Raw genomic sequence first — 10,939 nt, forward strand, 5'->3', positions numbered from 1 at the left:
GGACTGGTTGGATCTCCTTGAAGTCCAAGGGACTGTCAAGAGTCTTCTCCAACACCACAGTTCCAAAGCATCAATTCTTCGGCGCTCAGCCTTCTTCACAGTTCAACTCTCACATCCATACATGACCACTGGAAAAACCATAGCTTTGACTAGATGGACCTTTGTTGGCAAAGTAATATCTCTGCTTTTCAACATGTTATCTAGGTTGGTCATAACTTTTCTTCCAAGGAGTAAGCGTCTTTTAATTTCATGGCTGCAGTCACCATCTGCAGTGATTTTTGGAGCCCCAAAAAATAAAGTTTTTTTTATTGTTTTGACACTTTATTAATGGAATATTACTCGACCATAAAAAGGAACAAAATTGTGTAGTTTGCAGAAACATGAATGGACCTAGAGACTGTCATACAGAGTGAAATAGATCAGAAAAACCATATATTTACACTTATATGTGTAATCTAGAAAAGGGGTAGAGATGATCTAATTTGCAAAGCAGAAATAGAGACACAGACCTAGAGAACAAATGTATGGATACCAAGGGAGCAGAGGGTGGCATTGGGATAATTGAGAGATTGGGCTAAAGAAAAAAAGAGAGAGAGACAAAGATATCTCACAAAAGAGTTGTTAGGCTGCTGGATTACATACACTCAAGGTGCCTTAGTGAACTAGAGGGGTGATTATAGGGAACCTGAAGCCCAAGAATGGTGATTACGCTGGGCTGGTTGTGATGGGAACAGGAGCCATGGCAATGCATTGTCTCTGATTCTTGCCTTGCTCTCCGTGCAGGGCCCATTTTTGAGCCTACCAGTGGGGCTTGCTGTCCTTACTCGTGTCCTTTATTTTCCTGCTCATTTCAGTCGTTTCCTTTTTTCTGGCTTTCAGTGCAGAGTTAACGCAATCATATTCCTTCATTCTAGGAACATAATCATCAGCCCATGCAAGGTCTTCTTGTTTTATTTATATTTTCTCCTGTATCTCCGTTCTCACATTGTCCTCACCCCTGCAGGCAGTTACTCTCTAATGTTTTCCATGTATCCTTGGATACAGAAGAATCTTTGAATATATTAATAGTACTGTACTAGATCTGTTTCTTACTTTTTAAAACCCAGTACTATGATTTTTAAAGTTTAATCATGTTGCTGTTTGTACATCTAATTTATAGGTTCTAATTGCAGAATAGTATTCTACAATACACAGTACCATATTTTATCATATTTTATTTTGGCAAAGGGTTTCTGGGTTACCTCCATCTGCCTTTGACAATAAGCAACGTGTGATGAACTTCCCTGGAGGTCCAGAGGTTCAGTCTCCGTGCTTCCATAGATCACTGCTCAGGGAACCAAGATCCCACATGCCGCAGTGTGGAGGAGGGTGGGGAAGCAATACTGGGATGAACAGCCTAGTACTCCTCCCTGCATAAGAGGCCTCAGATACAGCCCAGAAGAGGATGGCCGCTAATGCCCTCTTAATTTCTCAAGCACCACCAAATTGCTGCCTAGAACTATATATCTGTTACAGGGAAGAACAAAATCTGACTCCATATTGAATCTGCTTCTTTTCACTTTAACCTTTGTTCTCCATTGCTTTTGTTATTATAACCACTAAAAGGATGCTGTCTATAGCTATAAACATACATAATGGCCTGTTTTGGGAAACCCAGCCCTTCTGCCTGAATGTTAAGCTAAAGTGCCCTTGTTCAGCTCCCAGGGAGACATTCAGACCCTGCCCACCTGTGAATGGTTGCAGAAAAGAAGAAATCAACACATTCCCTCCTTGATGCTGGTCTGGCCAGGAGATATTTTGTAAGATTTATGGCCTTTATACTATATTTCCTCACCTCTTCCAGCTCTGTTCTATAAAAGAGACTGGTGTCCAGACCCTGATAAGATGGTACTCTAGGACATTAACCTCCTGGGACCCCCAGATTTCCAATAAAGTTGATATTCCTTGCCTCAACACATCATCTCCCGATTACTGGTCTGTCTTGTGGCAAGCAGACCAAGCTTCAATTTGGTAGCATACCCGTTTACATTTCCACCAGAGGACCTCTGAGATTCTTGCTCCCCCATCCCCACCCCAAAAACAGGTGCCATCAAACTTGCTAATTTCTGAAAATCTCCTGACTGTAAAGTGATCTCTCACTATTGTTTTATTTTTCTCATTTTCTGACTACATGTGAGGGTGCCTATCTCTTCTTGAATTTTCTCTCAGGTCTTCTACTCATTTTTCAGTTTTCCATCTTTTTTTTGTTGATTTCCAGAATTCCTTGCGTATCTGAGACATTCATCTCCTGCTCATTTTAGACTTGAAACTGACTCATTAGCTCTGATAATGGTGTTATTCATTAGGTTAAAACCTTGAGTTTTGGTAATACATTTCATAAATTTTCACTTTGCTATTTATGTTTTTAAGGTCTTTTTCATCACCACAAGATCACAACTCTTACTCTTCAGGTCCTACCTGAGCTATTCAAACTCCAAATTCCAGAGAAAGCCTTTTTTGATTGGCTCAGTGCTGATTTTTGTGCCAGATTGCAGGTCACTAGAGAGTGTGTCTGGATGACCCTTGATAATGTTAGGGGAAGCACACTGACTGAAACCGCCCACCCTGGCCAGACTCTCTAGTAACCATTCACATGAGATGTTTTACAACAGGAGATCCTGGTAAGGAATAGGGAACTAATAAGCCACCACCAACCAGAAGAGTTCCAGAAAGGTCAAAAGGAGAACCACGTGTCCATCCACTTCCCAGAATCCCTCTCGCTAGCATCCATCTTGACTGAGCGATGCTGAGCCACCAGGAAGGACTCTGAGTCAGAATGATTGGCCAAAGACAACCCAGAAACTAATCCCATCACCATAAAACCCGAGACTGCGAGCCACATGGCAGAGCAGTTCTCCTGGGTTCCCTTACCCTACTGCTCTCTGCCCGGGTGCCTTCTTCCAATAAAGTCTCTTGCTTTGTCAACATGTCTCCTCGGACAATTCTTTTCTGAGTGTTAGACAAGAGCCCGCTCTTGGGGCCCTGGAGGGCTCCCCTATCCCCGCCCCCGCCTTCCTACAACAATAAGATAGCCATCTCAGGGCCAATCATTGTAGCCAGGTCCCTGGTACAGTTCAAAGCCCTTTGGCTTCATTATTAAGAAAGTCCAAACTCTCATCCTGCCAGAGGCAAGTTACATAAGGCCTCTGAATCTTAGTCTCTTTAAGTGAAAAAGATTTTATTTAAAAATGGATTAACAATATAATATGATTCTGGAACCTTATTCCAATGTGAAGTAGCAGCAGGGAGTTCAACACATCAACAATTCTCTGGACACCAACTGGATGTCCTACAAGTTGGCTCAGTTCTGACACTATCTACCTGGAAATAGCATTGAAGGAGGAAACAGACAGAACAGGGCCCCATCTTGAAAGCAGGACTCCATCTTGGGCAGGGCTGTGGACTTTGAGCTATATGCCCATTATCTATGGAAATGACATACCAATTGGAAAATCAGACCCCAGGTTGGAAGAGCCCCAGGGCTTGTACCTAGACTCTTCTGCCTAAAAGAATACCCTAATTATCTGTGTAACTGAATAGAATCATAAATTCTAGTTTGCTTATTGGGGTATGACCACAGGCCTATTGATAATTGTCCACTGTTAACTACCTAGGATTAAGTCATACGAATCACGGGTTAACTTTGATTGTATCTTTCTTTTCCTTTGTTCAGACTAGTTTCAGAGAATTTGGGGAGGTGGGTTTGAGCACTACACTTAGGGTATATAAGGTTTTCACAAAAACTGGTTGGGGTCCTTGGCTAAGAGGCCACTCTGCCTTGGGCCCACCGGTGTAATAAACTGCACTCCACCATCTGCATTGTCCTTCTGAGTGAGTTTGTTTCCCAGAACGCATAGCTACAACTTTGCAAGACTGAAGACCGTTTCACTTTACTTCCCCACTGCATCTCCCTCTCTATCCTGCCTCTTAACTTTAGTTCCTCTCTGATCTATAAAAGCACACGGCATCCAGACCCCAATAAGATGGTTATTTTGAGGCGCTAGCCTGTCCTCTTCTTGGTCTGCCAGCTCCCCGATTAAAGTCTCTTCCTTGCCTCAACACCTCGTCTCTCGGATTCAATGGCCTGTCATGTGGCAAGCAGAGCGAGTTTGGACTCAGTAACATCACCAGTGAATATTATTTTTGTAAATTCTCTCCCTCCCACCCCTCATTAGAAAGAAGACACAAGAGCTAATTATCCTTATGATGACAATAAAGCCATTGCCACCAGCATCATCCCCTCATAGCAGTCTCTTTGTATAGGGATTCTGAGACGGGGTGAATGGCCCCAAGAGAAGAAACAGTGAATGCAAACAAGTCAAGGTACCCACCCTGGGAATGTGAAGGTTTCCTGTCCTGGTCTTGGTTCAGCCAATGACTTTGACCTTGGAAAAATCAACCGATTTCCCCAGGGCCTAAAGAGCAATAGGATCCCTTCCGAGACCTCATGACTTACCTCCTATCCCCAGGGAGCTGTCAATCTGAGGGACTGAAGAGTGAGTGCTGATTCTACCCTTTGTTTCTCATAGGAATGGGGACAGATATCAGATTCTTCCTTCTAGGTCTCCTGGGAAAGCAATGACCCCATACCTTTGTGCTCAGTGAAAACCATGGGTTCTAGAAACAGGGACACCCCGATTCAGATCCTGACTCAGGTTTTAGTTGTGTGACCTCAGGGAGGTTTACTTTATCTCCTTGAGCTTGTAGACTCCTGGTCTGAAAACTGGGAACAAGAAACTGATTTCAGACGTAGGCAATGGCAAGCAGCAGCGAGCAGTAGCTGGAAGCAAGACCTTCGTTCCTGGACCAGGAGTCCTTACCACTGGACCACACGGGTCAGCAGTTACGTCTGAGTCTCTAGTTCTTGCCTGCTTTGTCAAAAACAAATGCAGGTGAGGAGGTCTTCAGAAGGTAAAGAGTTAAGTAGAAAGTTTATCAAAAAGAAAATTATATTGCAGAAAGACAGGCGAACTCAGAGAGAGAGACACACACCTTTGAGAAGTTTAAATCTCTTATTAGGAGGCAGCCTTCCATGTATTTGTCTTCTTTCGGCCAACTGTATTTTTTTGACCCCATGGTTAATTTGCCTCTGGACCCTTCCCGGATACTCGCGTCCTTCAGTTAAGATGGATCCCCTGGTTGGCCCAGTGGGGGCTACTCTTTAGTTGCAATACACAGGCTTCTCATTGCGGTGGCTTCTCTTCCTGTGGAGCACGGGCTCCAGGGAGTGTGGGCTTCAGTATTTGCGGCTTCTGGGCTCCAGAGCTCAGGCTCAATAGTTGTGGTGCACGAGCTTAGTTGCCCCACGGGATGTAGGGTCTTTGCAGACCGGGAATTGAACCCACTCTCCTGCCTTGACAGGCAGATTCTGTACCACTGAGCCACCAGGGAAGGCCCTGTTGCTGGTTTTTATACTGAGGTGTAGCTTGTGGAACCCTGCACCAAGGTCACAGGATAAAAATCTCTGGAACTGACCAAGCCCCAAAGCAATAGTTGCCATGAGCCTCCAAATCAAAACCAGCCAGTTCCCTGACCCCGTATTATGTAAAATACCCACGCTACCATCCACCCTATAGCATCCTAACTAATCACCTAATGCCACCATTTCAGTAGAAATTTTCTCTGTCTTAAGGCTATAAAAATTGACTGCAAGTCTTTGAAAGTGTTAGCTCTCCTTTGAGCCGGCCTGCTGTTCTAACAGCCTCTCCCACTCTGCTGCTAGGTCGCTTCAGTCGTGTCCGACTCTGTGCGACCCCAGAGATGGCAGCCCACTAGCCTCCCTCATCCCTGGGACTCTCCAGGCAAGAACACTGGAGTGGGTTGCCATTTCCTTCTCCAATGCATGAAAGTGAAAAGTGAAAGTGAAGTTGCTCAGTCGTGTCTGACTCTTAGCAACCCCATGGACTGTAGCCCACCAGGCTTCTCCATCCATGGGATTTTCCAGGCAAGAGTACTGGAGTGGGGTTCCATTGCCTTCTCCGTCTCCCACTCTAGTAAACTTTATTCTCTTCTCATTGTGCCTCACATCTGGAAATTCTTTTCCAACCCCCACACAGACCACAACATAGATCTCAAAATATAGACAGGAGTTCAGTCATAAGCATACAGTCCTAGGGCCCATTTGAAGCAGGAGTGCTTCAGGATTTGTAACAGGGGCTGCTGATGAATGGACAGCCTGGGGCTCATCATCTCACCCCAGGTGTGAACAGGCGGCCAGTTGTAAATACCTAGCTTGGAGCCCATCTATCTCCTACCTCAAATCCACTTTAGGATTATCATCAGAAATCAACACATGTAAAACTGCCAGGCACATTGCCTGGTGCAGTCTAAGTGTCAACCATGCTGCTGTGTGTGCTCAGTCACTCAGTCATGTCCAACTCTGCAACCCCACGGACTGTAGCCCGCCAGTCTCCTCTGTCCGTGGGATTTTCCAGGCAGGAATACTGGAGCAGGTTGCTATTTCCCACTCCAGGGGATCTCCCCAACCCCAGGGATTCTAACAACTCCTGCATTGGCTTGGGAAGCCCTGCTGCTGCTAACAATGACTTAAAATCTTAGAGCTGGGAAGAGCCTCAAGGGATGATCAGATCCAGGCTTCTATCTTCAGCCAGAATCTGATGTCCATTTTACAGATAAGGCAATTGAAATAAAGAAAATTTAAGTACTGAGAAAATAGGTATTTCCTCCAATAAACAAGACCTGTTAAAAAAAAAAAAAAAAAAGACCTTTTCTTTCCCCCTAAGGAAGTCAAGAGCTATCGGGGCTGTGTTCCTCAAAGGCCCCATTCTCTCCCCGCTGGAGCACACACCATGATCATAGAGGCAACTGTGGACTTGCTACGGGAGATTTTGAAATTTTCATCTTAAATTTACAGCTGATGAGTAGAACTCATCCTGAGCTTCACCATATTGTAAGCTAACCATTGTGTTAAAAAAACAAAAATAACATTTCTTCCAGTTGCACTGTGAGTTAAGTGGTTAGAACTGTTCTTTCGGTTTCACAAGAAAACAGATGAGTACACTGACATGCTCAAAGAATTTTCATTTTGCTCTTTAAATTCTTGGTGGCTGTGAGAAATGGAATATTTCCTGCCACATCAGTAGATAAGAATGTCACAGTCACCGGTGACTACAGCCCTCAGATGTGAGCTGGTGAGCCCTCAAGGAACTCAGGAAGGAGAATACCTGCTATCTAGCAGCCATCAGATTACAGTCGCTCCCTGCACTGAGCCCTGAGAAAAGGAAGCTTAGGATGTGAAAATGGGATAATGGCCCCAGACAGCTGAGGTGTCTATGAAAGGAATGATTTCAGTGAGTCTAGACTTTTGCATCTTCCCTTACTTTAGAAAAGTGCTAAATTCCTTAACTTGGGACATCTGGTTTTCTTTAATTAACAATAATCTTTTGATGGTCAGACTACTTGCCCTTTGCTATAAAACTTATCTATATAACCTGGTTCCTCCCCTAGCCTTTCTGGAGCAGTCTTCTCAGTGTTACCTGAGATCCTGTCTCCCAGGCTTGGAGTCCGAAAAATTTCCATAGAATAAAATGTAACTCTCAACTTTTTGGTTCTGGAAAACTCACACTTAATGCCTCTTAAAATATTACTTCTCTCAATTTCTCTCTCCTCTCCTCCCGGAACTCTTGTAAGTTGTCGACATCTATGTCGACATCTCTGGGAGGAATGAAGAGAGAAATTGAGAGAAGTAATATTTTAAGAGACATTAAGTGTGAGTTTTTCAGAACTGATAAAAGCTACCAAGCATAGATTCAAGAAACACAGGTGCTAAACAGGATAAAGACAAGCCTACCCCTAGAAGAGAACGTGAACAAAAGACAGGGAAATCTGAAAAGTAGTGAGAAGAACATATCCCAAGGAGCAAGCAAGTCAAATGTCAGCAGACTTCTCAACAGCAACAAGGGAGTTTGTGGAAGAGTCCCTGACCTGAAAGAAATGCCATTAAACTAAACGACCACTCAGTTAAACTCTAGCTCCAAAATGAGAAAAGAAAATGTAGTTTACACAAACCTTTGCTGAGAGATCTCCTAACATTTTCCTCTCAGGAAGAGCAAAGTTAAACCCAGGAGGAAGAGGGAGGTGATGCAAGAGGCAGCCATAAGCAGAGACAGAAGCAGAATGACATGGTGACTAATTGGGGGTATATTACAACAAAGTGTGTACAAGATTGTCTTCAGACATCAAAGTGTAATTTCAGACATCAAAATATTAAAGAAAACCTATATGGGAAGCGAAGGTATTCAGAGTTTACCTTATGACTCAGGTATAGAATCGCTCGGACATAACGTGATAAAGAGCATATTTAGTACTTATCTAACCGATGCTAGGCCTACACTGAAGGGATGGGAATAGGTGGTGAGTTTGTGTGTGTGTGCGTGATAAGCAACAGGGAGAACAGAGCTAAATCTTCCTTCTCCACAGTGCAAAGCTAGATAGAGTCCCAAATCCATGCTGTTTACAAAAAATGAAGGTGAACAGTGAAGTAGTCTGCCAAAAAGGATGAACTGGGTGACTGCGGAGAGGAATAGGGCAAGGCACTGTTTAAAAAACAAACAAACTTAAAAGAATACAAAAAATTTAAAAACTCAAAAACATCTGTTGAGTAAATCTTGCTGGCAAATTTCTGTGCTAAGATGGCATCATACATTTTTATTATCACACATTTTTATTATTCTGCAAGGGTCTTATATGCTGACAATTTATTTTCTGTAGTTTATTTTAGACATATGACACTCATAACTCATTAAAACGACCTGAAGGCATTCATATTTTGCTCAAATTGAAATATTCCCTATTTAGTAAGTATTAGCTTTTACATCGGAGAAGGCAATAGCACCCCACTCCAGTACGCTTGCCTGGAGAATCCCAGGGACAGAGGAGCCTGGTAGGCTGCAGTCCATGGGGTCGCTAGGAGTCAGACACCACAGAGCTTTCATGCATTGGAGAAGAAAATAGCAACCCACTCCAGTGTTCTTGCCTGGAGAATCCCAGGGACGGGGGAGCCTAGTAGGCTGCCGTCTATGGGGTCGCACAGAGTCAGACACGACTAAAGCGACTTAGCAGCAGCAGCTTTTATATAATAATCACTTTAGAAAGTTTAAAAAGTCTCTCATTGTATAAAAGCTCTTTTTAAGAAAGGATAAAAGGCATTTTGAGAATGATGAAATTATTTTATAAATAATTAGTAGTGTATTTTAGGGTACAGCTCATATTAACCAACAAAATAAATTTAAATTTTCAAGGATATGCTAGTAATCAGAGAAGACAAATATCATAAGATATCATTTATATGTGGAATCAGTTCAGTTCAGTCTCTCAGTCATGTCCAACTCTTTGCGACCCCATGAATCACAGCACACCAGGCCTCCCTGTCCATCACCGACTCCCAGAGTTTACTCAAACTCATGTCCATCAAGTCAGTGATGCCATCCAGCCATCTCATCCTCTGTTGTCCCCTTCTCCTCCTGACCCCAATCCCTCCCAGCATCAGGGTCTTTTCATATAAGTCAGCTCTTCGCATCAGGTGGCCAAAGTATTGGACTTTCAGCTTTAGCATCAGTCCTTCCAATCAACACCCAGGACTGATCTCCTTTAGAATGGACTAGTTGGATCTCCTTGCAGTCCAAGGGACTCTCAACAGTCTTCTCCAACAGCACAGTTCAAAAGCATCAATTCTTCAGTGCTCAGCTTTCTTTATAGTCCAACTCTCACATCCATACATGACCGCTGGTAAAACCATAGCCTTGACTAGACAGACCTTTGTTGGCAAAGTAATGTCTCTGCTTTTTAATGTGCTATCTAGGTTGGTCATAACTTTCCTTCCAAGAAATAAGTCTTTTAATTTCATGACTGCAATCACCATCTTCAGTGATTTTGGAGCCCCAAAAAATAAAGTCTGACACTGTTTCCACTGTTTCCCCATCTATTTCCCATGAAGTGATGGGACCAGATGCCATGATCTTAATTTTCTGAATGTTGAGCTTTAAGCCAACTTTTTCACTCTCCTCTTTCACTTTCATCAAGAGGCTTTTTAGTTCCTCTTCACTTTCTGCCCTAAGGGTGGTGTCATCTGCATATCTGAGGTTATTGATACTTCTCCCAGCAATCTTGATTCCAGCTTGTGCTTCTTCCAGCCGTGTTTCTCATGAAAGTGATTCAGTTATACATAAATCTGTTTTTCAGATTGTTTTCTCATGTTATTATAGAATATTGAGTAGAGCTCAATATTACTAAAGAGCCTCTTGAGAAAAGTGAGAGGAGAGTGAAAAAGTTGGCTTAAAGCTCAACATTCAGAAAATTAAGATCATGGCCTCTGGTCCCGTCACTTCATGGCAAATAGATGGGGAAACAGTGGCTAACTTTATTTTGGGGGGCTCCAAAATCACTGCAGATAGTGATTGCAGTCATGAAATTAAAAGACGCTTATTCCTTGGAAGGAAAGTTATGACCAACCTAGACAGCACATTAAAGAGCAGAGGTATTTGCCAACAAAGGTCAGTCTAGTCAAGGCTATGGTTTTTCCAGTAGTCATGTATGGATGTGAGAGTTGGACTAGAAAGAAAGCTGAGCACCAAAGAATTGAAGCTTTTGAACTGTGGTGTTGGAGAAGACTTGAGAGTCCCTTGGACTGCAAGGAGATCCAACCAGTCAATCCTAAAGGAAATCAGTCCTGGGTGTTGATTGGAAGGACTGAAGCTGAAACCAATACCTTGGCCACCTGATGCGAAGAGCTGACTGACCCTGAAAAGACCCTGATGCTGGGAAAGATTGAGGGCAGGAGAAGGGGCAACAGAGGATGAGGTGGTTGGATGGCATCACTGACTCAATAGACATGAGTTTGGGTAAACTCCGGGAGTTGATGATGGACAGGGAGGCATGGTGT

Source organism: Bubalus kerabau, chromosome 3 (genome assembly GCF_029407905.1).
Source record: "Bubalus kerabau isolate K-KA32 ecotype Philippines breed swamp buffalo chromosome 3, PCC_UOA_SB_1v2, whole genome shotgun sequence".
Taxonomy (NCBI): Eukaryota; Metazoa; Chordata; class Mammalia; order Artiodactyla; family Bovidae; genus Bubalus; species Bubalus kerabau.